This window comes from Vombatus ursinus, unplaced genomic scaffold (assembly GCF_900497805.2).
Source record: "Vombatus ursinus unplaced genomic scaffold, bare-nosed wombat genome assembly UNPS02014959.1, whole genome shotgun sequence".
NCBI classification, from domain to species: Eukaryota; Metazoa; Chordata; class Mammalia; order Diprotodontia; family Vombatidae; genus Vombatus; species Vombatus ursinus.
Window position 1 is genome coordinate 4,548,842 of NW_020954737.1, and position 25,279 is coordinate 4,574,120.

General features: G+C 40.1%; 1 protein-coding gene across 1 annotated transcript in view; it reads right to left on the reverse strand.

Moving 5' to 3' along the window:
• The window catches only part of MYLK (myosin light chain kinase), a 313,404-nt gene that overhangs the window by 143,575 nt on the left and 144,550 nt on the right, over positions 1 to 25,279 (reverse strand). The window lies entirely within an intron of this gene.

Below are 25,279 nucleotides of genomic sequence, written 5' to 3' on the forward strand. Positions count from 1 at the left end.
GAGGCCCACCAGGCAGGATTCGAACCCAGCCATCCTAACCCCAAATCCTGTGAGCTTTTCACTGTCCCACCAGAAAGGCTTGAGAAATAATGGGTGTTGACAATAATCTAATGCAAAACAAAAAAAAAAGTGGGAAGAAATGTAAGAGACATTATAAAACAAACTGATTTATTATAGAGGTGTCAAACATGTTGTTTGTTGTTGTTCAGACATGTCTGACTCTTTGTGATCCCATTTGGGATTTTCTTGGCAAATATATATACTAGAGTGGTTTGCCATTTCCTTCTCCAGCTCATTTTACAGAAGAAGAAACTGAATCAAATAGGGCTAAGTGACTTGCCCACGGTCACACAACTAGTAAGTATCTGAAGCCAGATTTGAACCCAGGTCTTTCTGACTCCAGGCCCAGTGCTCTATTCACTGTACCATCTAGCTGACCGGGATTAAAATGCAATTGGGAAATATTTAACAAAATAAATAAAAATACAATAGAACATAGATACCACTAGTATATAATTTCCCAAGTCAATAAATGGCCTACAGGGACTCTTATATATGATTGGTTTAGTGGTCCCACTTGTATTTTATTTTTATACCATTGACATTACATATGGATAGAGAAATAAAGGAACAGATAAACTAGAAAACTGAAGCCCAGGTAGCTTGGAGAATGTAGGCACCATTAAAAGAAATTTGTCAGAGGGACCTTTGGACCGAATGAGCACGAGGTACTGGTGGGAATTTTTTTTGGGGGGTCTAGATTTGCGATTTCAGGAGTGTGTATTGGTGTGTATGCTTCTTCCACTTACACAGATCAGCGACTTCTTTTAAACTTAGAATCTTAGAAGGCTTTCTGGGAACACTAAAGGTTAAGTAACTTGCTTGTGTTCATACTAGCTGACTAGAAAGAGACAAGAAGCATGACCTGAGCCCATATTTTCCTGACTGCAAGGTTAGTTCAGCATTCTTTATACCATGTTGCTGCCTCTCAGCAGTGAGAGGGAGTTCAGGTTGGAAATGTCCAGCAGGGATGAACCTGCTCTCAAAGATTTGTGTTTGGAAGCAAAGCTTCCACTATCTACATTAACTTTTCTGTGGAGTTGAGTTACAGATTATCACAGAATCATAAAATCAGAGGCATTAGACCATTCGGCTCCTTTTAACTAACCTGCTTTCCCTCAAGAGGGTCATATGGAACAAAATATGGTTAAATATTGGTTGCTGTATTTGGTTCTGCCAGTGGATTATTTAGGTTTAGCTTGGCACACAGTAGGCACTTAATAAATGTTTATCAATTGACTGATTGAGGCAACCTCTTTTCCCCAGGCCACTGACAAATGAGCAAGATGGAACAGAGTCAGGACTGAGCTGAAGTGGTGGCAAGTGAAAGAGACCATGTGTCTTTAATGCATTCCAAAGTCAAAAATGAAGGATTTGAGGATTAGGAATACTTCTAAGGTCCTCTATTTGGCATGGCCAACCAAGAATGTACCCTTGAGGAAACCCAAATCCTTCGTTCCTCACCTAGGGAGCATGTTTCTCACAAGGCTGATCTGGGTAGTGTCCAACTGACAGCTATTTGCTTCAAGGAGGAGGATGTGGTTCTGGCATGATTTGAACAGTGTAGGGAACTCCTGGTGAGAAATCTCCCTTTACCAATGCTGATCAGCAACTCCTTTGCAATTTCATAATGACAGCCTGGGGGTACTGAGAGATTAAGTGATTTGCCCAAGGCCACAAAGCCTATGTTGAAGCAGAACTTGGAAGTAAGTCTTCCTGACTTCAAGACGCTCTCTCTCTATCTCTGTCTCTGTCCCTCTCTGTCTCTTTCTTTCTTTCTGTCTCTGTCTCTGTCTGTCTCACACACACACAGACACACACAGACACACACAGACACACACAGACACACACACACACACACACACACACACACACACACACACACACACACACACCCCTTCCACACATGTCTTCCAGACTAGGAATTTCAATTCAATCTACTAAGCATGGAAAGCATCTCTAGATCTGGCAATAACAAAGTAACGCCATTCCAATCTTGATGAAAAAGAATCCCCCCCGCAACTGAGAACAAGAAACTTACAATTCCACCATGTGAACTGGAGTGAGATAGGTTTTTGTTTTGTTTTTCTAATGTTTGCCCATGGAGTTTCATTTTCACCTGAGATTATGTTTTCTCATTGGAATGTGTGTTTGAATGTATTTGGAGTTAGAGGACCTGAGTCCCAATCTTGGCCTTGCCATTAACTACCTGTATGACCTTGGCCCAAGTCACTCTCTGGGCCTCATCTTTCTGATCTAATATAAAAAGAAGGTTGCACTAGATGACCTCATGTCCTTTCCAGTTCTAACCCATTAGATTATATGCCCAGCACACAGCACAGTGCTTAGAACATAGTAGGTACTTAATAAATGTTTATTGATTAATTGATAAACCTATGATCGTATGAATATTTGACTACTACGTGCCACAGATGAGTCCTATCTTAGAGGGAGGAGGCAAGTGGAAAAGAGAGGGAACATGAGGGAGTCAGGCAAGAAGAACCCAGAAGGAATGAACAGAGGACCTTGAAACATTCATTCAGAGAGGGCAAAGTATGGCCCAGAAAAGCACAAATAGTTTGAACATTATGCTGGGGATGCAGGAAGAAGCTCAGAGCTGGGCCCAGACTGAGACAGACTAAATATATATTCCAGATTTTTCCCACAACTGTGTATCCTTCTGCTTTTGGAATGGCTGCTGCTTCTGAGTCCTCTCTCCTAAGAAAGAAAGGGTATTTCTTCTAGAAATCTGAGCATCCTTGATTTATGGGCCCAGGATGAAAAAGAAAAGATGATCTTATTAGTCTGTGTTCTGGGACTTGGTGCTGGCTTTTAAAATAGAAACCTCTGTTGATGTTTTTCCAAGAAGGGTTTAAAAAAAAAGTCTGTCTGTTTGTCTCTCTCTCTCTCTCTTTGTCTCTCTTCATTCAAACAACAATGATTGACCACCTACTATGATCAGAGCTTAGTACTAGGGAAAGATACAGAGATGGAAGGAGATATCGCTCATGCCCCGTGGTGGTTCCCAGTCTAATTGCCAAGCACTCATTGGCAGTCTGTAGCCAATTATGTGAAGCATGGATTAGGTCTAATTGAAACTTTTCCCAGTCTAATGGGGGAGATAAGATACACATAGGAAACAGATTTAAGAATACTTGCAAAGCAACAGAGTAACAAATACAAAATAAGTATAGCACAAATAGAATCCATATGTGCTCAGGAGATGTGGGATAAAATTCAGAGTGCGGTCAGGTTAAGCAGGCAAAATTTCCTAGAGGAGATAGGCAATCTTATCCACTCCCATAGCTTCAACTATCAGTTTGACACACATGACTCCCAGTCTGTATATACTGCCAGCCCTGACCTCTCTCTAGGCTTCCATTTCAAACTCTCCAAAGCAACACAGTCACCTGGATATCGCAGCAGCACTTCAAAGTGAACATGTTCAGAATCAAACTTATTTTTACCACCTAACTACCGCTCCCCTTATGACTTCCCTATTTTATATCATTGGCCCCAGTGTTCAATCAATGCCTCATGTCCAAAATTGGTACGGGACACACCAAAAATCTTGAATTTTTCTTTCGATCTTGTCTTTCATGAAAATCAAAGTCCTGTCACTTCTCCTTTTGCAGTTGCTCCTGAATCCATTCCATCCTCCCTAGTTCTTCTGCTGCCACCTAAGTACCTCACTTTCACCCACTTAGGGATTTCTAGCAGATTGTTAAGTGGTTGTGTCTAAGCCCAGCTAGCTGTCAACACCTCCAAAGGGCAAGAAATGTACCAACCAATCAGTCAACAAACATTTATTATGCACTTACTACATATTGAGTACTAAGTAAAATAAACAAGAAAAAGAGGAGGAAAGAAAAAAAATTCTTCACAAGGACAGCCTTGCAGAAAAAAAATGGCAGAGAGGTTGAAAAAAAACCCAGTAAATCAAAAAGGTTTCCACATAAGGAATAAATATCACACAGTAAAAATGAGATGAAAATTTCAGAAGAGAGGGATGACATTGTGACTACAATTAGAAATGAGAAGAGAACATCACATCAAGTCATGTCAACTAGCAGCTATCAGTGCCAGGCCCTACATAAGAAGCACTAGGGATACCAAGAAAGGCAGAGACAGACCCTTCCCTCAAGGAGCTCACAATCTAATGGGGGAAACAACATGTAAACAACCACATGAAAATAAGCGATATCTAGAATAAACTGGAAATAATCTCAGAGATTTGAAAAGCTCAATGAAGACTTAAAGGAGGGAAATTGAAAGTTCTTAAAGAAGAATTTAAAGACCCAAAGAAAAGAACAGACAGTCTAAAACAGACATTAGAAAATCTCAGTAAAGTATCTCTCAATCTGGTCAAAACCACATGCTGGCAAGGAGAGATCAAATCTAGAAAGGTCTCACCTACACCATATTCATTGTAATGCTTTCTGTAAGAGTGACGAACTGGAAACAAGGTAGGTACATGTGAGTTGAGAAAAGGCTAGAAAAACTATTTATATGCATTTATATGCTGGAATATAACTGCACCTTCAGAAACAGTACGAAGAATTATGAGAAGAATGATGAAACTTACATGAACTGATGAAAAGTGAAATCATCAGAATCAGGAAAACAACGTACACAATATAAATTTAAAGCCCCCCTCCAAAAAAAAAGAAAGAAAGACAGAAAAAGAAACTGCATGCCACATAACATTAGCAGCCTACCTTGGCCCCAGAGATGAAAAAAAAAATGTATCTCCCTCCTTCATCTGGAAAGATAAGGGATTAGGAATATGGAATACAGCATATATTGTCACACACATCAGAGTTGGTTGATATGTTGGTTACTTTTGCTAAATTGCCTTTTTTTTTCCAAATTTTTATTAGAAAGAATGGTTCATTGGACAGAAGAGGGAGAGTGTATTCAGAAATTACAGTGCCATAAAAGAAAAAGTTATCAATACAATTTTTTAAAAAGGAAAATACAGCTGAAAGGTCTTGAACACAAAAATATAGAGATGAAAAACGAGTATAAGAAAAAAAAATTTAAACAAACAAAAAAAGAAAGAACATTGGAGGTCTCTATAAACTAAAGTAAACTATTTTGAAAACAAAGCTAAAGAAATTAACAAGGGGCAGCTAGGTGGTACAGTGGATAGAGCACCAGGCCTGGAGTCAAGAAGATCTGAGTTCAAATTTGACCTCAGACACATAACACTTAGTAGCTATGTGATCCTGGGCAAGTCACTTAACCCCATTGCCTAGCCAAAAAAAAAAAAAAATTAACAAGCTAAAATAGTTAAACCCTAATGCTATATTTCAAGAAATCATTCAAGAATATTGCCCAGATATATTGAAAGAAGAGGGCAAAATGCAACTCAACAGAATGTATAAAATACCATCAAAGAGGAACCATAAGTTTAACTCACTGACAAAAGCAATAACCAAGTTCCAGAGCTTCAGCATTAATCACATATCAAGGGGAGAAAAAAACAGTCTAAATTGAGAAGGACTATTTATCAGCATGGTACAGTAGAAAGGAACATTGGATTTGGAGTTGGAGGACCTGTGTTCAAATTCTGATTCAGATACTTATTAGCTGTATGTCCCTGGGCAAAATCACTTAATCTCTCTGAGGCTCACACTCCTTTTCTGTAAAATGAGGGGGTTGGATCAAAAGCTTCTCAGGTCCCTTAGAGTTGTGAATCTATAGTCCTAAGACCTCAGAGAAGTGAGGGAAAGCCAACTCAGCATAATAATTCATGAAAAGAGATGGATATAAGGATTAGAATCATTCCTATTGGTAAAACCAGAGGAGAACAGGCAACTGATATGCAAATTCATCAAACAAAAGAAACTTAATAAAGATAATTAAGTCCAGATAGTCTGATAGAGAACAAATGATAAATCAGTGTTTATTTGCTCTAAGAAAGAGACACAGTCTTTAAAAATTCTACCTCCACTGAAAGTCATAGACCAAAGAGAGAAATGCTGGAAGGGACATCAGACAGAATTATCCCTGGGATTGGAAGAAATGGGAAGGAGAAAAAGTATATTAATATCTCCTCACCACAGATAAAAATGGTGAGGAGATGGTTAAAGTCCTAAATCATATTCTTCTCTGGGTTTCTGAAGGAAATTGTTAAAATAATAATAATAATAATAACAATAATAACAATAATAGTAAAAGAAGAATCAAGAAATCCTGATTTTGGGATAGATAGGGAGGGTGTGTATGTGTGGGGGCTATATGAATATAATGGCAAATGAAGGTAGAGCATAGTTTCAAAGCAAAACAAGTCCAAGGAGTCTAGTTATGATTTTTTAAAAAGTAACAAGTATGAAGACAGAGGGAAATGCAAACTTGACAATTTTAACCTTGAATGTTAGTGGACTAAACTTGCCTATAAAATAAAATAGAATGAACTAGAAAATGGAACCTATGAAAATATACTTAACCATGAAGTCACATGCAGAGTTAAAATCTTAGGCTGGAATAAAAGGTATTATACTTTAGGTGAATCTACCCCCCTGGGCATGGGATGGATGGGTCACTAAATCATTTCTGGAACTTATACCTTAGAGGTCATCTGTATCCATATTCTCATTTTACAAGTGAGGAAACTTGAAATGACACTAAAGATCACAAAGGCAGTAAATACCAGATCTAGGATTGAAATCCTGCTCCCAGGACTCCAATTTGAGCACTCTCTTTTCTCTCTTACATCACTCATAACCAGAGAAAGAGACATTTTAAGTTGACCCTTTACAAGTATTGATGTTCTTTAGGAATCCCCTTTTGCTAATAGACAGGTTTTCATATAATCCCAAAGCAGGAATAATTTCCACCTACAAAAAAGGGCCCAAATTTTAATATTTATGCTTCCATCTCATTTGCCCTAAATTCCAGTAGGTTTAAATGTCTTCAACAGAGACCAACAATATCTTCTTACCACATTTGCATTCCTCCCTCACCCTAAGATATACTGGAGTACAACAGAGGCAAAGTACAGCTTGAAAGCACTCACAAAGCACCATCAAAGAGGAATCCCAAGTTCAACTCACGCAGAAGTGCAGTAACCAAGCCCCAGAGTTTCTGCATTAAAAGTTCTTCACATATCCAAGAAAAACAGTCTAAATTGAGCAGGACTACTCATCAATACATGGTACAGTGGGTTTACAACAGCAAAACAGTCCTCTTCATCCTTCATTCCATCCAAGGAAGCAAAAGTCAAAAGCTAGAAGTTGCTTGTATGCCTGGTCTAAACTGTAACATACACAGTCACGACATCACAAGCCACCCTCCTCCTTTCCCATGACAGTGATGTATAAGCAGGCTTTGTTCTCATTTCTCTCTGCTTTTCCCATCGTCCTGACCTTGAATGTATTAGTTTCTCTCCTTGCTCTTGGCTCGTGATCTCCACATCTCCATATCTTAGTTACCCACAAGGCCCCTCAGTCACAATTTTCATGGTTATTAATTCATTTGGCCTCATGACACATTGTAGGCTCCTCTACTATGTTTGTTTTCTACATAAGTAGGTTAGCTACTTGCACAAAGGATAATCACCAAGAAGTCATGTAACATCTTCAAGGAACAAAACTTACTGTGGAAAGGGGGAGAGGGATAACTTGTGGATTATGCCCTGCCAGATTCTACAAACACATTGAGTTAGCACATTGTTGCTGAGTCCAACCTTTTTTTAAAATTGTGGATTGAGTTTTGTCCCTATATTTCTATCTCACACAATACACTTACACACTCTTAAACACTAAGTTCCTGAACTGAAAGAAACATGGTGGGTAGACTGCTGGACACTGAGTGAGGAAGAGCTGGCATCAAACCCTCTACAAGCTGTTTGGCCATAGGCAAGTCACGTAACCATTCTGTGCCTCCATTTCATCCACATAATGGGTATAATAATGTTTGTGACATCTACTTCATAGAGTTATGAGATTCAGATCGGATAATGTACACAGAAAGCTGAGATTTTAGTCAAATGTAAGCTTCTTCAGGGTAGGGGTTATTTCATTTCTTGTCTTTGTACCCTCAACACAATGCCTTGAATGTAATGAGCATGGAGTACATGCTGCTTGAATGCAATGGAATGTATTTCCCAATTTGGTTTTGTTTTCCTCCTAGACAAGAATAGGGAGAGTGCTATATGGCTCCAATCTTGGGTCCCTCCAGATTAGGTTTGGTATGAGCTTTATAAGATCGAAGCTGAGCCAGCTACCAAATTGGCTTTCTTTCCAAAATGAAGGAATGGGAGAAACTGTCTGCAAGGCAGAAGATGAGCAAACCTTTGATGGTGTCATCCCAAGATCAAAGCAACACCCATGATAATGCTCAGAGAGCAATACGAAATACAGTCCTCATGGACTCTGCACAGTAAAGTGCCTTAATCACAGCCACCAAAGCCAGTGGAAGAAATATTACTTCCTACCAATGTCTCCAAACCTACCCTCTCTTTTCTTTGTCTCCTAAACTTCTAGCTGTGCTCCCATTTGTATCACATACAACATACCACACATCATGACTTATCAAATCCCCTAAAAGTACAAATGGTATCTAGAAGCCACTTGAGCTCTCATAGAGACATTAATCACAAAATGCAAACATGAAACTAAATGAGAGGCATTAGCTGGAAATATGAAAGGAATTAAGACCATTAAAAAAAGAAAAAAAAAAACAACTTCTTCCTCTCATTTGGTAGTCTTCAGCATGGGTCTCTGAAAAATAGCTTACAAATTCTTGTAGTCTTCACTCTCCAGAGCATTCCTTCAGTTATAAATTTCATTCTACATAAGATGCTGACATTATCCTCAGGCATCTAGAGAATATGCAACTGCCTACATTCTTTATATAGAATTATCTGGTCATATTGTTCTTCTGCTCAAATGTCTTCCATGACTCCCTATTGTCTATTGAATAAAGTTCAAATTCCTTAGTCTATCATTCAAGGCTCTTTATTATCAGCTATCAATCTATTATTCTGGACTGACCTCATACTATGCTCCCATTAAACTAGGCTATTTGCCAGCCAGCTTTACCTCCATGATTTTATTCATATAGATAGAGACTGGAATTATGATTTCATTGGCATAGGGAATGCTTAGTGAGAAAACTCTCTCTGCCAATGCAGACTGGTACCCTGTCTGCACTGGATGGCTTAGAGAGTTGCCTAGAGTAATAAGACATTAAGTGATTTGTCTAGGGTCACACAACCAGTATGTGTCAGAGGTGGGTCTTGAACCTATGTCTTTGTGGTTTCAAGGCCAGCTCTTCACTCTCTATGCCATACTGATGCTCTCATGCTTTTGTACATTCTTTTTCTTATACCTGAAATGTTCTTTGTTCCCTGTATTTGTGGGTTTAAAAAAAAATCCTACGCAAACTCGACTCAAATGAGTTCTACTCTGAAACTTTCCTTGTGATTACAACCCACAATGGCAAATGGTCTCTTCTTAGATCTGGCATGTCAGTTTGGGCCTCTCTTCAGCATTTATGTTCCATTTTATAGACTACTTCACATTGGGCTTTAAATTTTACATAGCACTTTCATCACAACAACCCCATGAGGTAGGTAGATTAAAGCAACATCATCATCATTTTATAGATGAGAAAAGTGAGGGCCAGAGAAGATAAGTGACTTCTCCAAAGTCACGCAATTAGTAAGTTCCAGAGCCCTCCTCCTGTGTTCCCCTCCGGTTCTGGCTACAAAGAGTTAAGACTCAGTAAGTAGTTTGAAGTTCTAGGAGGGGAAAAAAGCCCTGCAAAATTTGAAAAAGAATTGGCAGTGGGTAATCTGCTATGTAATCATGACCCATGCCCGATAGCTTCTCTGCTCTGAAGCTTTTGTCTTGGCACTGGGAGAGTGAAATAGAATGAAGCAGGAACAGGGAGAGTATAAGAAAAGGAAAGAAAGAGGGGAGGAGGGGGAAAGGAGAAAAATAGGGCAGAGGGGAATGAAGGACACAGAATATGCGTATGTAGGCACATTCTTGAGTTCTCTCTCTAGCCCTTCTGAGCCAGTTTCTTATTCCCCAGTTATTTCTCCAGTACTCTGAACCACCAGAAATTACTCAAAGAGGTTCTCAGTCTATTTAGATCTGACTGAAAACTTGCTATTATGGCTAGGGAATGATCATTTTTATAACAAACTGGTATCAGATGTAAAAAAAAAAAATGGCCCTATTTTCCTATATGTTTTCTAAAGTATGAGACACAGTGACCACTAGTATTCACTCCAGCAGCCCCATCAGCCCTCAGGACTCACGTCTTGTCTATCTGTCTTTACCTATGTACATGCTTCTATTCCTCTTCTTTCTCTCCAACTTAAAACTCCTGAAAACTGGGGTCCATATCACCCCTTGCTGTTACTTAAAAGAAGTGGCTTTATAAGATATTCCCCTCTTCCTCCAGAAGCTGCTTTTTCCTGTTCAGGATACTAATTAGGACCATCTATTAGATCAAGGATTCTTAACATTTATTTGTGTCATGGATCCTTTCAGCAGTCTAGGAAAGCCTACAGACTCTTTCTCAGAATAGTGTTTTCAAATGCATAAAATAAAATACATAGTATTACAAAGGACACCAATTTTCTAAAATAACAATCCACAGCTAGAGTAAGGACAGAGCCATATTTTGTCCAGTTTTGTCTTTATTATCTTCACACAGGGCCTCATACAGTGTGTTGCACATAGTAACAAACAATAGTCATATTTTAATAATGCTTTCATCAGTCAACTAGTATTTATTAAGAACCTATTAGGTGCAAGACACTGTGCTAATGCTGGGGTGGAAAGAAACAGGAAAGAAAGGCAAAAGACAGCTCTCAAGAAGCTCCCAGTCTAATGAGTGAAACAACATGCAAAAAACTATGTACGAACAAGCTATAGACAGGATAAAGCGGGGATAATCAGCAGAGGAAAGGCATTGGCATTAAGGGGATTCAGGAAAGCCTTTCTGTAGCAGGTGGGACTTGAGCTGAAACTTGACAGATGCCAGGGAGACCAGGAGGAGGAGGAGGCAAGGAGGAAGAGAGTTCCAGGCATGGGCTTTATAAAGTGCTTTAAGGTTTATAAAGCACTTAATGACTCTGTAAAGTAGGTAAATGTTTGTCGAATGTCATCGAAAGCAATATTTACAAAAAAATAAACACCTTGGTGAAGAATGAGACATAGGTTTTGAGTAATGGCCAACATCTGAAATTGCTTTAGTCACTGTACTTATCTGGTGCAATGGCTATGTGACCCTATTTTGGGGAGGACGGGCAGGAAAACTGGTGGATAGTCATAGAGATTAAAAAAAGAGCACCAAGAATCAAGAAAACATTTAAAAATACACAGAAAAGAAGAAAAGGAAGTTCCAAAGGAAATAGACAAGCAGGGCAGTTTTGTTATTATCAAGCCAAATTTCACATGTACTTAAAAAAATAACTGTACAAAACAGAAGCTCATGGTTTTATACAGAGAGTTCATTTTCTGTTCTTTATATGCTGAAATACATATTAATAAATGTTAAGTTCATAATAAAGAAGAAAAAAATCCTGGTTACCCTTTTCACTAAACCTTCATAATTATCTAAACTCAATCCTTTCTTTCTCTAGGATTTTTAAAAATTATATATTTTTTCAATTAACGAACACTTATGTTCTCCCCCTTCCAATTCCTCCTCCCACCCCAAACCTAGGAAAAAAGAAAAATAAAATCTTTGTAACAAATGTGTCATCAAACAAAACAAATGAGCACATTGGTCATGTCCAAAAATCTGTATCTGGTGCTGCATATTTAGTCCGTTGCCTCTCTTGTGGAGCAGGAGGTGTTTCTCTAGGAGTTTATTTATTTATTGATTCATTCATTTATTTATTTATTTTTGCTAGGCAGTGGGGCTAAGTGACTTGTCCAGGATCACACAGCTAATAAGTGTCGAGTATCTGAGGCCAGATTTGAACTCAGGTCCTCCTGACTCCAGGGCCAGTGTCTCTAAGATTTTAAGGGGAAAGCTTTTCCTTCCTTTTTCTCACTCATGATAGGTCAGGCCTTGGAATTCAGCATCCCTGAGATCTTTCACTTGTGTCTGGCTACTTGTGATCAGAGCTTCTTTCTCTATCTGCTGCTTCTGCTGATTTCTACAGAGGTTGATCTCTCCCTTCAACTCCATCTAATCCAATTCAACAAACACTTATTAATTAACACTTATTAAGTACCTACTAAGTGCAAGGCACTGTACTAGGTATCTGGGATACAAATATGAAAAATATCACAATAGTCAGTCTACTGGGGGATGGGGGAGAGACGAAATATACACAGATAAGTATAATATGAGGTAGAATGTGATACAGACATCAGAGAGATTTCAGAGAAAGTATCTTAGGATTTTTTGAAAAGAGAGATCTTTCAAGTCAACTGGGAGAATCAGAGAAGGCTTCATGGAGGAGATGGCACCTGTGTTCATTTTTGAAGGAAGATAAGGAACATCAGACAATCAGCTGGGTGGTGCCGAGGGTACAGTACCCAGGCTTGAAGGTCAGGAAAACCTGGGTTCAAAACCAGTCTTAGACACTTACTAGTTATGTGACCTTAGGCAAGTCACTTAACCCTGTCTGCCTTAGTTTCTCAACTGTAAAATGAGCTGGAGAAGGAAATGGCAAACCCTTCCAATGTCTTTGCCAAGAAAACCCAAATGAGGTCACAAAGAGAATGGGATTCTTGGGATGACTGAAGAGACTGAATAACAAAGGAAATTAAGGTGGTGGAGCAGCCATGCTCATACATAAGTGAGGGGATGTATTTGAAAGGCATTGTAGAATCAACAGGACTAGGCAATTAATTGATTGAATGTAGGGATCGAGAAAGAGGTTGAGTCAAAGATGACTCCAAGGGTTCATGTCTGGCAAACTGGAAGGATAATGACACCTCTAAGAAAAATAGGCGAGGTGGAAGGTGGGGCAGGGGGATGATGCCATCAGTTTTGTCCATGTTAAGTTTGAGAGGATGACTGCACATCCACTTGAGTTGAAACTAAGAAGGAGATTACAACTGAATATGCACTACTTACATAAGCAGAGAGGTCATAAATGAACCCATGAGAAGAGATGAGATCATTAAAGGAGTGTCAAGAGAGAAGAAGGCTTAGCACAAACCCTTGGGGAATATCTCCCTTCTCCCCCAAACTCTACCATTCTTATCCACAGTCTAGGTGGGAAAAAATTCCTATTCCATACATATTACATCTGATTTTCTATTACATGAATCAGTAAAAAAGCATTGATGAAGTGCATCCTAACTACTAAGTTCTAAGTTGCTAGGAATACATACACAAACATATAACATTTCTGGCCCACAAGGAACTTAATATTCTTTTTTTTTTTTTTTTTTTTTTTTTTAGTGAGGCAATCGGGGTTAAATGACTTGCCCAAGGTCACACAGCTAGCATGTGTCAAGTGTTTGGTCTGAGGCTGGATTTGAACTCAGGTCCTCCTGACTTCAGGGCTGGTGCTTTATCCACTGTGCCACCTACCTGCCCCGGAACTTAATATTCTAATAGGATGAGCCCGCATCCATAGGAGGGTGGCCTGAGGTGGGAGGTACCTTGGTCAAAAATGTATATGATTAGAAAAGAAGATAGACCCTCACAGAATGAGAATAGGGAAACTGATATCTGGCCTGAGTATGACAGTGGTAACAGAAAATGCTAAAACATTAAGAGGATTCATATTGGGCTGATCTTTTGTGGAAGACTGATGGGAAAACATGGAAGAGAATTGCTATGCAATTGGAAAAAGTATTCATAGCAGTAAAATCTCAGATCCAATGTATATAATATGTGTGTGTGCGCACATGTGTATGTGTATATGGGTATGTGTGCGTATGTGTACTGCACATGAAGAAAAAAAATATCATTTTAAAACTAAAATACTGAGGTGATCCTCACACTAAATCTCTACTTCAATGTTTCATCATGGAATGGAGGTATAATGAATTCTCAATGGCTAAGCCAATGCAACACATACTCTGGAAGAAAGGCCTGAAGTATTTTTATATTTAATAATAAGCAATAATTTTAATAATTTAATAATAAAATAATTATTTTATATTAAATTTTATTGGCTCTTGGGGTAAATTTATTGGGGCCTGGAGAAACACTTCCAAGACCTCTAATCTCTAACCCAATCTGTAGATTAAATACAGTGTAGAGAGGCATTTCTCTCCTGCAACAAGTTGGTGCCTATCACAAGAGGTCTTGGAGATCAGGATATATCTCTTCCATCTCAGTGGAAAAGTGAGGACAAGGAAAGAACCTGTTCTCTGTGGATGGCAAGGTCCCTAGAATATTCTACCCTTATCTACAGCTCATTCCTGGGGCGGGGGGAGGGAGAGGGGGAGAGAGAGAGAGAGAGAGTGAGCGCAATCTGGAGCTAGAAGAAGTTATCTAATCTAACCTCTCCTTCCTTTAGAACTGTGATCTCATGATGCTCTCAAGCAGTTCCTATCCTCACCTGCTCCTTGCTCAGGGACATACCCAACTGGGTTGAGGATCCATGTTGGAAAGAAGCATACCACATCTCCCTTTGCCCAAACAGCATGTTAGTGTCCTGGAACAAAGTCCCATTTGCCCCAATCTTGTTATGGCTGAGCTCCTGATAGAAAGACCACTGATATCAGAGTCAGACCATACTGATATTATCAATGTGGCCTTGGACAAGTCATTTAACATATCTGGGCCTCAGTTTCCTCATTTGTAAAAAAGAGAGGATTGGATTAGTTGGCTTCTGAAGTACCTTCAAGCTCTGTCTAGACCTATGAACCTTAGTGCCTCTGGAGCAGTTCCTTGCACACAGGGAATGACTTGGCCATAGTAACACATGGAATCGATAAATTAGTTTTACGTGACCTCTTCCATCCCAGAATTGACAGAGATCAGTGATAGAGTGATAGAGAAAATGGGGTATAGAGAGTTAGGATTCACAAAGTTCTCAGACCCTCTACAAACAATTTAATTGGTTGTATTCTTAAAATTCCCCTCCAGGATCATTGCCTTGTCATGCTAGAGGGCCTGTGTAGCTCAATGAAACTATGAGCTATGCCATGCAGGGTTACCCAAGACAGACAGGTCATCATAGTGAAGAGTTCTGACAAAAAAGTGATCCATCGGAGAAGGAAATGGCAAACCACTCCAGTATCTTTGCCAAGAAAAATTCCATGGATGGTATTAAAATGTTAAAAGATATGATATCAGAAGATGAGCCCCTCTTATCAGAAGGTATCCAAGTGGAGTTAGGTCCTGGCATGCCATGGTTCACAGGGTCACAAAGAATTGGTCACAACTGAACCACTGAACAATAACAACTCTCAAAACTAGATTTTTACCTAGTGGTCAACCATTTAACAATTCCCTGTGGAGAATTAGGAATACACATAGTAGGAGTTACACAGTATGGGTGGAAATGGAAGGGCTGCAATCAGTTCCAGTGGAAAGACTAGCCACACTTGTGATAGTATAGCACCATCAAAGTTATTATTACAAGAGAGAAAGAGAGGAGAGGAAGAAGATGCCACAGCAACTGGGAAGAGCATCCTTACTTTCATAACTTGAGCCTTTCCTTGAGAACTCTGACTCATGAACATGGCCACATGGATACAATGAACCATAGTTTCTCTTACCTAATTCTTTCTAATCATCCTTGTATCTCCTAAAATTTCCCTGTAGAAAACTCATTCAGAACTCCCTGTCAAAAGTACCTAGTCTGAACAGTAACCTCTCTAACAAACAAGGGAGAAGAGATGAGTCCATTTATTTTCAGGTAACTGATGATACCTTCCTTCTTGGGCACCGGCTATCCTGCTTGACTATGTGCAGTACAATTCTCCAAGAAGATTAGCTATCTCCCAACTTCTGCCACCCTAAGGAACCTTGTTCCAAACCACCATCTGAATATGGTGAGTACAAGACAAAATGTCCTTCACTTACTACTAGCTGAGACTCAGGGACCCCCTGCCACCTTGCTCTTCTCCTAAGTTCCAAAAGGGCCATGTTTTCCTGAAGGGGGAGCTTCTTTCCATCATCTGAAAGGCAGCCCTGCCCTCTCCTGTTTCCAGAGGCACTCCTCCAAGCTGCAAATCTCCTTGGAAGCATTTGAATTCTCTTCCAATAAACAACCTGTCTCTTAACCAAATAAAATCTATTTGGAGTGTCAGTAAAATTGCTTCTGTGAAGCAAGAAGAAGCCTTCCCTTCCCCCTTTCTCCTTTTAGAAAAGCCTCTATGATCCTTCTTCTCCATTCCAAACTTCTCCAGAACTTCATACAAACCAACAAATAAAACATGATTATGGATTTCAGCAAGACAGAATGAGGGAGAAATGCAGACTTCGCTACTAAGAAAAATGTTACAGGAGGCAGTATAGTAGGGTGGCTCTGGAGTCAAACAACCTAGGCTCAAATCCCACTTCCGATGTTTGCTACCTATATGACATCATGCAAGGCCTCGGTTTACTCATTTACAAAATGAGGGGGTTGGACTAGATGCATTCAGAAGTGTCTTCTACCTCTGTATCTAGACTCTGAATCTATATAGTATTTTTAAAAAAATTATTTTTAATTTATAGAATAAAACAAGCATTTCCATAACATAGTATAATAAAAAATTATATTTGATTGCACACAAAACTGCAAATCTACTATGTACAACTTGCTATTCCTTTTAAATATACAACAAAGTTATCATGTAAATTTCTTATTTTTCCTTTTCTTCAACCCCTCTGCCCTCCCCCCCACCTAGAGATGGCCCTCATTAGACACAAATAGGTTATAAAAATTTGCAAAGCACTTTTATGTATGTTCTTTCATTTGAACTGGACAATAATCCTGTGAGGTAAGATAGTTTCTTTTTTTTCTGGTCTGGATCTGTGATTTCATCAGAGGGATTAACTCTGGTGTAAAAAGTCCCTCTACCAATACAAATCGGCCACTTTTCTATAACTTCTAGTCTTGGAGAGCTGCCTTAGGCACTGACAAGTCAGGTGACTTATCTGTAGTCTCATAGCCGGTATATGTCAGAGATATCACTTGAAACTGGGACTTAATGACCCAAAAGCCCTGCTAGGCTGCCCGTCTGACCAGAAGAAAAGATCTCTGGCCAGTACAGGTTGACTTGACATTCTGGTTTTCAGAAAAAAAAAAAAAAGAAAAAATTGCAATCTTCCTATTGACTTTTTAGTTAGCACAAATGATAACTGTTGGGTGGTTAGGGTAAGGCTTCCCCTTACAATATAGTCCAAGAAGTTACACTGCAAAATCTTACTGATTATCTGAAAATTTCAAAAATGACTTTTTTGGGGGGTATAATGTAGACAGCCCAGATTTTTTAAAAAAAGTAATATGGGACACTTTGATCAAAATTCTTTTTTTCTCTCCTAACCTTTTTTGTAGCAAGCAGTCACTCTAAAACATTACCGTGACATTAAAGCTGCCCTCAGAATTGCAATGATCCTTCACATAAATGGCCACTGTCACAAAATACCTGAAGGCTTCACTAAGGATTCTAATTGAAAGAGCTTGGAGAGAAGTCCCTTGAATTTTGTCCGTCTATTCAGCTGTTCTTTATTCTGATTCCTTCAACCCTCCTACCCTATAAAAACATCCAAGGGTAAAGGCCACTTGAAGCACATGGGTGGAAGAGACAGAAGAACAGTTAGAGTCTCTATCTCAGTTTGAGTTGAGGATGTTTATGGGCATATTGTTTATGGGTTGCTAAACGCAGCCATGGATAGAGCACTGCACCTAGAATTAGAAAGAGCCGAGTTCAAATCATACCCCTGCATCCTTACTAGCTGTGTGACCCTAGGCAAGATTTAACACTCTACCTCAGTTTCCTCATCTGTTCAATGGAGATTTAATAATAGCACCTACCTCCCAACGGCTGTTGTGAGGATCAAATGAAGTTAGATATGCAAAGTGCTTTGTAAATATTAAAACATATAAATGCTAGCTATTAATCTATAAAAACAATTTTTAACATTTGTTTAAAAAATTTTGAATTCCGAATTCTCTTCTTCCCTTCCCACCACCCTCATTGAGAAGGCAAGCAATGTGATATGTTATACATGTGTAGTCATGCAAACTATATTTCCCTATTAGTTAATGCTAGCTATTATCATCATCAGTGTCATCGTCATCATTATCATTCTATTGTATGTTTATTAGACTCAGAGTTTGCTTACAATCAGCTGGATTGAACTGCCTCTCCCTTCCTGAAACATTAAGTGATGGAAGAGGGCTGCAAATGAACAGATAATGGTGGCAAGAACTCTGTTAAGCAGGATTGAAAGAACAAAGTGGGAAGAATGTTGATATAAGGATGAAATGGAATTTCTCAGCCTATAAAAAAAAACTTCCTCCACCAGGTTCTATTCCAATGCAACCCTAAATTCTTGAAGACTGTGTCAGGGGAGCAAATGATCTGGCAGTTTCTAATACGCTGAAAAGCCTTTGTGAACTGCCCAGCCAAGGACCAGGCTAGCTAAGGAGTAGATAGACATCACCAAGAGACTGGCTATCACGTAACGAATTCTTGGGCCATAGCAACTCATAAAACAAAGAAAAATACAAAATGTGACTTGGTCCTGTGTAACTCTTTTCCATTTCTAGAGTGACAAAGGCGGAGGTATAGAAAAGAGTGAAGAGGAGACTAAGAATCATAGTTCCCTGTCTGTCTATAAACCTTAATCTTTATCTAATTCACACATGACTGACATAATACTAAAGCACAGGTTCTTAACCTGAGGTCCATGAAGCCCTTGGGGTCCACAGATAGATTTCAAAGGATCAGTGAACTTGAATGGAAAAAATTACATATTTAATATTCATTAAACTCTGATTTTCTTTGTAATCCTATGAATTATATTTTATGCATTTAAAAACATTATTCTGAGGAGTCCATGACATAACAAAAAGTTAAAAACACTTGTACCTGAAAAATTATATCAATACAGATATTTTTTATTATAAGTGACAAGGAAGTTACAAAGAGATGCATAACGGGAAATGAGGGTGGTCTAATCATGTAGAGAGAGAAGAATGACAGATAAACTCCCCACTCTTGAATGTCAAGAGTACAAAAAAAGGCCTCCAATATGTTGGGTAGACTCATGTTATAGGATTTTTAGGTGGCTATCGACAAGAGTTGCATAAGATAAGAAAGCATTGATAGACTGCCATTTACTGGAAAGAATACTAACATACGTTCAAATATAAAATGACTTAGTGGATATAGTGCAGAGAGCTAATTCCCTAAGAAAGTAAGCGATCATGTTTCTGATGGCTTGCCTGTACTGTTTGTACTTTTCTAAGTGTGGAGAGAATAGCAGTGCCCTGATCCCTTGGAAACTTTCCAGGATCCTAACTTCTCTGCTTAATGCCCATTATGCCTGCGCATAAAAAAAGGGGAGAGAAACTATTTTCTAATTTAGACCCTTTGCCTCAGTGATATCTTGAATTTATCTCTTTTAAAGCCAGTTGAACGGAATAATGTGGACCATTGATCCACAACAGAGTAGACTGGGTGTGTACTGGCACTTTTGTCTTAAACCTAAAGGCTTATTTAATTGGTGACTATCATCTTCAAGAGTGGTAATTTTACCAAGCCAGATAAAGTGATAATTTGTGCTTGTGTTGATTCTTTGCCTTCTAGACTAATTTTCTGACTTTTGTTATAAAGAAAATAGAGCTGGAAGAAGGCCTTCAAATGACTCATTAGGCTGAGAATATTCTACATATATTCAAACATTTCCTGAGTATTTATTATCTGCAAGGCATTAATGGGGGTGAGGGGTCAGGGGAAGGTGCTGCATAGAGAAGACTGGCATAGCCCTTGCCTTCAAAAAAAAAAACCGCATAGTTTAAAAGGGAACAGAAATGTTAACATAGGAACAACTAAATTAGTCCATTTATCGTTGACACTTAGCCAGTTAAATAATTTTCCCATCACAAAGCAGTGACTTCCAGGATGGCCAATTTCAGAATATTCTAGAACAAGGAAAAATCCAATCCTGCTTTGGCCCCAAGGCATATGCAATTGAATATTTTCTTACATTACTAATGTCTTTATAATACTCCTCTTTGGGTCTTACCTAGAACTGAAGGAGGTTCAACCTTTGCACCATCTGGCCATCTGGCCTGCCTCTTCTGGCCAGATGTTTGGCACTGAGATTCCCTCCCTTAACCTCTTCCCCACCCCTCCACCCTTTAAGGGGAGAAGAGTATTGTTCATGGAATCCTTAGTTTCCTTTAAATATTACTATTGGCCTAACTCCCACAACCCTGAAGGCCTTGTTGAAGTCAGGTTAGTTTGTTGTTGTTGTTGAGTTGTATCCAAATCTTCACCACTCAATTTGGGTTTTTCCTAGCAAAGATACTGAGGTGCTTTACCATTTCCTTCTCCATTCATTTTACAGATAAGGAAACTGAGGCAAACAGGGTTAAGTGACTTGCCCAGGGTCACATAGCTAGGAAGTGTCTGAGGTCAGATTTGAACTCAGGAAGATGAGTCTTCCTAACTCTGGGCCCGGTACTCAAGCCACGGCACCATGTAGCTGCCCTCCACAGGTTAATTACTGCCACAATAATCAACTAACATCATTAGATTGTGTTTCTCAAGAGCAGGGAATGTATTCTCCCTTTCTTTGTATATTCTGTGCTTACCACAGTGTCTGGCACATGGCAAGCATTTAATAGATATTTACTGATTGACTAATGGGTATGACTCTATAAATCACCCAAAGAAAAAAAATCTGCCTATCTAGAACCTCAGAAACAAGGCAGGGGAGGGGAAGGAGGAGGCCGTGTGTCAAGATTTGAAGGGAGGACAGCTTGCAACAATAAGAACAGTGAGTGCTAGGCCAGCAATTTCAGGAGAATTACAAAACTGTAGGCTGAAGATGTGAGAAAGATTTCCCACATCTGGACTTCAGCAAAGGAGCTGTTGGAATCCCTTACTGAGATCTCCCAGAAGAGTGTGGCCTCATAGAAACGACTTCCTAAGGGCTGGGGAACTAACATGGCGGAGTTAAGAAGGAGATGTCTCCTAGAGATGGGGGGCAGGGGGGTAGGCGTGCCCAGGGCAGAGGAGAAGAGACCCAACATGTCTTACTAAATGGCGCTCTCTAGTGGCCAGAGCTATTGGGTAAGAAGCAGCTTAGCCCTGCCTCATAGTCATTGACTGAGAAGAAATCCACGTCTTGGTATCATGGTTTCCCCATCTTTCTACCTTTCAAAAATGTTCCTTGGTCAGCTGGAATCCTACAAGAAGAAAGATTTTTTTTTTTTTTTTTTTTTTTTGAAACTGATCATGAGATCATAGATAGAGTTGCAAGGGACCTTAAAGACCATCTAGTTCAATCCTCGCATTTAAAAGATGAGGAATCAAGACAAAGTTAAGTGACTCGTCCAGGATCGTATAGCTACTAAGTGTCTGAGGTGGAATTGGTTATCCTGATGCCAAGTCCAGAACTCTATTCACCAAACTGTTGTTATTATGAATTTTATTAATTATTTTTACGTAACTTTTGTTTCCACAAATTTTCCTCCCTCCTTCCCTACCCAGAGAGGCTTCTCCTTGTAACAAAGAATAAAAAAGTGCGTGTGTGTTTGGGGGGGGGGGGGAGTTCAGCAAAACTCATCAACACATCGGATCTTAGATTTTGGAGCTGGAAGAGATCTGAGAGGTCATTTCAACCGAGTCTTATAGTAAGTCTATTCAATGTAGAACAATTATTATTAAATCAGAACATCATCATTCCTCCCGCAATGGGAAAAACTGGGCTCCACTTAAAAGCCTGAGGCTGATGTTAACTAGGAAGGTAGCCATCTGATAAGATCTAGGGGACAGGGAGGGAATAGGACCGACGAGGAAGATATTGCCAATTAGGGACCCTTCCAACAAAACAATAGATTGGTCCAAGATAATACCGCCTGCTCTGGTGGCCAGGCTCCTTCTCATTACCACCCCTCCATTCCCCACTCCACTTCCCATCTCAGAAAAAATAGGATTGCCAAGAAATTTAAAAAAAAAAAAAAAAACAAACCCAACAACTCTTCAGCTGAAAAAAGTGCAGGCTGAAGTCAACTCTTCAATCTTCCAAGTGCTTTGGGGGGCATCATGCCAAAGGCATGTCCCTCTGTGACAGGCTCTGCTGAGCCATCCTCACCTCCAACCCCTGAAACTCCATGCAAAGACAACACAAATAATGCCCAGCTCAAGCTTAGGCCTGCACGTCTCAGCTTCGTTCACCATTTATGGTATCTGAGCTCTGTTTGGGCTGAAGATACCAATAAATCGCCCATGCTGGGAGGGGAGGACTTCACTCATCCAAAACTGTCCTCAGAGCAAATCCAAACACAGCCCCTGGCAGATTCCTTTTTCCTTAAACTTCTTGGCACAAGCCTGTGTGCAGAAGAGCCCACCCCCTCCCCATTCCTCAACTGCAACGTATGGCCAGAAGGGACCAGGGGACACTCATCAGGAGACTATTCAACTTAAGGCCAATGATTCCCCATCCCCGATGGGAGCCTCAGCCAAGCTGTAAATATCTAATCTAAATAAAGGCAGTTGTGGACAAGCAGGAGATTAACTGGACTGTCAGCTGAAACAGACCGAGTGAGTGAGAGGCTGATGAAACATGAAGCTGAGATCTGTGCTACATCACTCTGGTTTGACCCTCTCTTTGATCACTACTGCTCTTCCAGGAGGATGGATGTGGGGAGGACTGGGAGGTGACCATGTAGAAATAGGGGTAGGAAGAGGGGAATGAAGACAACCAACAGTCCTCCTTCTAAGATGATGGGGGGCTGGGTCTGGGGAAGGAAGAGACACTATCCTTACCCTGGGAGATGAAGCTCACAGCTTATCCCTTCCCTCCAGGACACTAAAATAGTTTCTTGGGCTACCTGTGAGATCTTCAGCAAGTAACTTCATCTCCCTTGACCTCAGTTTCCCCATTTGTAAAACAAGGGATTTGTACAACATGGCCTCTGAATTGTAGCTCAAGATCTTTAATTCCAAGAGCCTGAGTCCATTGACAGGTCATGAAATTGGAACCACAAACCAAATATTAATAGTTGAAGCCATAGAGGGAAATAGCCAGGAAGTGACAGGAGTGGGAAGAATCATAGGAAACAAGGGCTTAGACTCATTCTTAGGTGGTGCAGTGGATAGAGTGTTGGACTTGGAGGCAGAAAGAGTTCAAATTCTCCCTCTGACACCAACTAGCTGTGTGATCTGGGGCAAGTTAGAAGGTAGAAAGAATCACAGTTTTGAGATGGTCTACAAACATTGGCAGCCACCCTCCGGTGACCCCCTCTGTCTTTCCCACAATCTCCAGTCTTTCCCATACCCATACCATATTTCCAGGTAACTGTTACTCAAAATGGGGATAATCATAGCACCTACTTCACATAGGTATTATTGTAAGGATGAAATGAGATAACATATGTAGAGCACTTGGCAAAACGTAAAGTGATACATAAACACTACCTATTATCATTCAAGGATGATGAATTAATAAGAGGTATTAAAAAGGAATGGAGGGGGACAGCTAGGTGGTGCAGTGGATAGAGCGCCAGCCCTAGAGTCAGGAGGACCTGAGTTCAAATTCCGCCTCAGACCCATAATACTTACTAGCTGTGTGACTCTGGGCAAGACACTTAATCCCAATTGCCTCACAAAAAAAAAAAGGCACTGGAGGACTTTTGGGTTGCATCCTTACTTTGTAACGCTATCTTTATGTCTTTAAAATTTATAGCTGAAAGGGATTTAGTGGTTTTCTGGTCATTTTGCAGATGAGAAAATGGAGGCTCAGAGAAGTGATCTGTCCAAAGTCATACAAGTAGTTGAGTGGAAGAATCAAGATCTGAACCTATATTCCTTTGACTCCAAAACCAGTGCTCTTTCCACTACAACACTCAGGTCAACTGAAGAGTAACTAATCTACCCTGGGATGAGATGGAGAATGGTAGTACTCCACTGTGACCTTTCAGAATGCCACTGCCCATTATACAGGGACTTAGGCTCCAGGTCTGAGGTCAGCTAGCCCGAGTCTATTTCTAATTCATGAGTCATCTTTAACCAATGTAGGATACATAATCAATGGAAGGCAGAATGGTATAATGGAAAGAGCACTGAACCAGGACTCTGGACCTGAATTCATAAGACCTGAGTTCAAATCCCATCTCCTTCCACTTAATATTTGCATGACCTCAGGCAAGTCACTTTTCTGGTTTTTGTTGTTGTTCAGTCATTTCAATCTTGTCCAATTCTTCTTGATCCCATTTGGGGTTTTCTTGGCAAAGATACTGGAGTGGTTTGCCATTTCCTTCTCCAGCTCATTTTACAGATGAGGAAACTGAGGCAAACAGGGTGAAGTGACTATCCTGGGGTCACACAGCTAGTAAGTGTCTGAGGCTGGATTTGAATTCAGGAAGGTGAGTCTTCCTGACTCCAGGCCTAGCACTGCATCTGCTACGCCTGGTTCCTCATCAGTAAAATGAGAAAATTGAACTAAATGACTTTTAAGGTCCCTTTCATTTCTACAACTATGATTCTACAACCTGTTTACATCAGGCTCTTTTAATTCCCAGAGGAGGGCCCCGAGTCACACATTCCCTGGGAGGTTCTATTACGGCTCCATCAGATGAAACACCTGTCACTTACAATGTTGTTCCAAGAAGTATCAAGGTGCTCCCTGAGTCCTCTTCGAGCTTGTGGAACGATATGGGGACAGAACAGGAACATACATATAGAGAATATAAATGAATAGGGTTCTGACAGCGTATATGTACCAGAACTAAGCAGGCAAGCAGGTAGGTCCCTCTGCTAGATACTGCTTAATGAGCAAGGCCAAGAAATAAGGAGAGGACAGCACGATAAGGGAGGGTGAGACATCTTACCTGAGAGTCTTGAACCCAAGGGACGATTCTCTGAGGACTTCATTAGTAACAGTCACTACTGCACAACCCCAGAGCTTCCCCCTCTGAGACAGGCTGACCCTCCCCTGGCCATGATGGCCTGCAGGGGTTTTCAGAGGGCTAAGTGGCTCACTTGTGGGAAGATCACTGAAAGGCTGGGGTAATCAGATTACTGAGACATAAGGCCAAGACCCTGTCTAAGTACTTATCTAGGAAGCGAGCAGGAGGAGGCGAGAAACCAGGGATCCCTAGGCTTTCCTC